The sequence below is a fragment of the Penaeus chinensis genome, chromosome 11 (genome assembly GCF_019202785.1).
Source record: "Penaeus chinensis breed Huanghai No. 1 chromosome 11, ASM1920278v2, whole genome shotgun sequence".
Lineage (NCBI taxonomy): Eukaryota > Metazoa > Arthropoda > Malacostraca > Decapoda > Penaeidae > Penaeus > Penaeus chinensis.
The window spans coordinates 5,681,660-5,686,659 of record NC_061829.1 but is presented as its reverse complement, the minus strand read 5'-3'; positions in this window follow the sequence as shown (position 1 = coordinate 5,686,659).

Below are 5,000 nucleotides of genomic sequence, written 5' to 3'. Positions count from 1 at the left end.
ATGGAAGTGGGGGGGGGGGGGGGATATATATGTGTGCATTATATCTCTCTTTACACACACACACACACACACACACACATACACACACACACACACACACACACACATATATATATAAAAACCCACAATGCACAATCTATTTTGTGCATGGTGGGTTTTTCTGCTACACACACACACACACACACACACACACACACACACACACACACACACACACAGACACACACACATATATAGATAGATATAGATATAGATATATAGATACAGATACACATACATGTACACACACACACACACACACACACACACACACACACACACACACACACCTACACACACACACACACCTACACACACACACACCTACACACACACACACACACACCTACACACACACACACCTACACACACACACACACACACACATATATATAGATAGATAGATATAGATATAGATATATAGATACAGATATATATACATGTGCATATACACATATATATGTATATACATACATATATACATACATATATATACACATTTCTTTCTTTCTTTCTATCTTTTCAACCGCCATTTATTCTACTGCAGAACTTAGGCCTCTCTCAATTCAATATTGAGAGGTTATATGGCAGTGTCACCCTTACCTGATTGGATGGCCTTCCTAATCAACCGCAATTTCCCCTACGGCACCTGCGTTTGAATACTCAAGGTAATATGTCGCTTTCTCGCCGTGAGATCGGGCTCGAACCCTATATTGATGCGCAGGCATTTTCTACAACTGCCGAGGCGGGGAATTGAACTCGGGACCACGAGGGTCAGAGTCCAGTGCTATAACCGCAGGACCATCGCGGCAGTTATATGTGTGTGTGTGTGTGTGTGTGTGTGTGTGTGTGTGTGTGTGTGTGTGTGTGTGTGTGTGTGTGTGTGTTTATTCATATATATATATATATATATATATATATATATATATATATATATTGATGAGCAGACAGATTTAGACAGATATCTAGCTTTATACTCATATAGGTAGAGAAAGAGAGAAAGAAAGAGAGGGAGAGATATTAAAAAGAAAAGAAAACAGGCAAATGAGATCTCGTAAAGTAAAACTATGTATTACCAGGAATAATGTACATAATAAATATACCATGAATATAAAAGCAAAAAAGAAATCAGTCAACGAAAGAAATATAAGCACGTCCCACTTTCTATCTTTATATATACACATTTCAGTTGTTATTTATGTTAATACGAACAAAAGAATAACCACGAACATGCGTCTATAAAGCAAATATGCAGAAAAAAAATTAAAACAATAGAAAATGCAAATGAAGGAATGAAGCACATACTACATAAACCCTTAAAACATTCATCATTTGCATATTAACAAAGGTATTCTGCCAAGTTAATAGTCAACACATAATTATACGTCATACAAATAACTATAACTAACATAAACTGTAAATAAGTCCATAAACAGGAATAAACTGCAAGGAGATATAAAGAATTCGGACAATTAAACACAGCCACATTAAGAAATGAAATTGAAAATTACGTTTCAAAATCGTCAAAATGGTGTATATTATCTAGAAAATTGTCATTACGATTTTCAACCGACATTAAAAATATGGAAATAAACACAGAAAAAAGACGAAAAGAAAGGAAAAGAAAAGAAAAATACTAAAGCCGACTAGGGGTCTTGAAAAATATAAATATGACATTTGAACAAACAAACAAAAAATCGTGTCACAAGCTGCCCCCCAAACATAGATTATAATCAAATGAATACATAGCATAAAACTATCAGTGAATAGATAAATATTGCACCTTCAAAAAATGATAAAATAAACATAACTTCGAAATAGAATGATGGACACATGAGCTTCAAATAAAGTGATAAACATGACACGCAAGTAACCTAATAAAGTCATAAAATATAAATAGACTCATCAGCACAAATACAAATGTAAACAAAAATTATATATATATATATATATATATATATAAATAAAACGTATTAATAAAATACATACACCAAAGATTAACACACACAACCCAATAACGACATTTGTAGGTCCTCAGCACCATAAAATTTCCAATTAATATTTCCAAAACTGATTGATTTTCTGCGTCATATTCAAATTAATTCCCCGCCCCCAGTCTCAGTAAGCGGTTAGAGCAACAGGTTGGAGGAAAATAGGTCTCTTTTCCCCTTCCTGTTTTATAATACTGGTAGGAAAGCGACGAGGAAAGAGGTTGAAGTCCTAGTAGATCTTCACGTGCATGTAAGGTTGGTTTCATTTGTTGAGAGAGAAGTTAAGAGGGGGGGGGGGGGGGGAAGAGGGAGAGAAGGGGGGGGGGGAGGATGAAAGGAGGGAAAGGGGGATGGATGTAAGGAGAGAGAGAGAAGAAGAGGAAGGGAAAGGGAGGATGAGGGAGGGATGGGTAGAAGGAGAGAGAGAGAACAGGAGGATGGGAAAGGGAGGATGTAGCGGGGAAAGGATAGAAAGAGAAAGAGAGAAGAGGAAGAAGAGGGGAGGAAGAGGAAGGAAGGAAAAGGGATTAGTGTAAAGGAAAGAGAGAGAAGAGCAGGAAGGGAGAGGGGAGAAAGGGGGGGGATGAATGGAAGGAGAAAGAGAGACGAGGAGGAAGGGAGAAGGAGGAGGAAAGAGGGAAACCAGAATGGAAAGAGGGAGAAAGAGAGGGTAAAATGGAAGAGAATGAAATAAGGAATGAGGTCGAAAAATCGGGAGGGAGTGAAGTTAAAAGCATGAACAGAATCCAGAGAGATAATGGGAAAAGACGAACAAGGGACTTCTGTCAGACCTGTTTCAATTAACCACATTTTTATTCCCTTTGGAAAAACAATATCAACTGATTAGCTAAACACCGATAGCAAAAATAACCCAACATCATTACAAACAGAGTAAACATTCGTTATTTCCGCTAATAAATTACATTTCTCAATACACACAGAGTTTTAGGGGTACTTACGTTAAAATCTATAAACCAAAAAATAGTGATTTTTTTCATTGTTATGTGATTGTTAGTGTTATAATGATAATAATGATAATAAAAACAACAAAACTAACAGTGGTAATAATGATGATAATGATAATAATGATAATAGTAATGATGATAATAACGATAATGATAATAGTAATAATAATAATAATAATAATAATGATGAAGTTAATAATAATAATGATAATAATACTAATACTAATAATAGTAATAATAATAATAGTAATAATAATAATAGTAGTGATAATAACAGTAACAATAATAAAAAATATAATATTCATGATAATAATAATAATGACAATAGTAATAATAATAATGATAGTAATAATAATAATAATAATAATAATAATAATGATAATGATAATAATAAAAATAATAGTAAGAGCAACAACAAAAACAATAATAATAATAATATTAATAATAATAATAATGACTATGATAATGATGATGATCATGATAATGATAATGATAATGATGATGATCATGATAATGATAATGATAATGGTAATAATAATGATAATAATAATATTATTAATAATAATAATGATAATAATAATAATAATAATAGTAAGAAAAACAATAACAGTAATGATAATATCATTAATAATGATAACAACAATAATAATAATAATGATGATGATAATAATAATAATAATAATAACAATAATAATGCATAGGAAATAAAGATAATTGAAATACTACTACTACTACAATACTACTAATAATACTAGTGCTACTACTACTATTACTGCTAATATTAGTGATGATAATAATAACGATAACGATAATGATAATAATAACAATAATGATAATGATAGCAATGATAATAATAATAACAGTAATAATAATAATAATAATAGCAAGAGGAACAACAACCAAAAATTTAATGATAACAATGAAAACAATAATACAAATAATAATAAAAAATAATGAAGATAAAGATAACAATTATCTTGTTAATGATAGTGATATCGATTAAGATAATAACAATTATTATGATGATAATAATAGTAATAATGAAAACAATTAATTAAAATAATAATGATAATAATGATACTACTACTAATAGTAATAATAATAAAGAATAATAATGATATAACTGATGATGATAATAATAATTATAATAATAAAAGTAAAAGTTATGATAATTATGATATTACTATCATTATTACCATTATTTTTCTTATCATCATTCTTATTGCTGTTATGATAATGCTAATAATATTAATAATGATAATGTTAAAGATGATAATAATGTCAGTAATAATAATGATAATAGTAAACTGCTACTACTACTAATAATAATGCTAATAATAATAATAATAATGATATTAATAATAATAATAATAATTATAATAATAATCATAATGATGATGATAATGATAATGATAATGATAATCATAATCATAATCATAATAATAATGATAATAATAATAATAATAATAATAATTATTATTATTATAATGATAATAATAATAATGATAATGATAATAGTAATAATAATAATAATGATGATAATACAAACAACAACAACAACAATAATAATAATGATAATAATAATGATAATAATGATAATAATAATAATAATAATAATGATAAAAATAATAAAAAAATAATGATAATGACTACAACACCAGCAACAACAACAACAACAATAATAATAGTAATGATAATAATAATAATACAAATATAATGACTACAACAACAAAATAATGATTTGATCATAATGACAAAAATATCAACAATTAATTAAAATAATAATAAAAAAATGACTTTTAATAGTAGTAGTAATAATCATAATAATAATAATAACAATAATAGTAAAAATAATAATAATAATAATAATAATAATAATAATAATAATAATAATAAGAATAAAAATAAGAATAAGAATAGGAAATAATGATAATGATAATGATAATATTGATAATAATAACAATTATAAAAGTATTAATAATAATAATAATAATTATAATGAAAA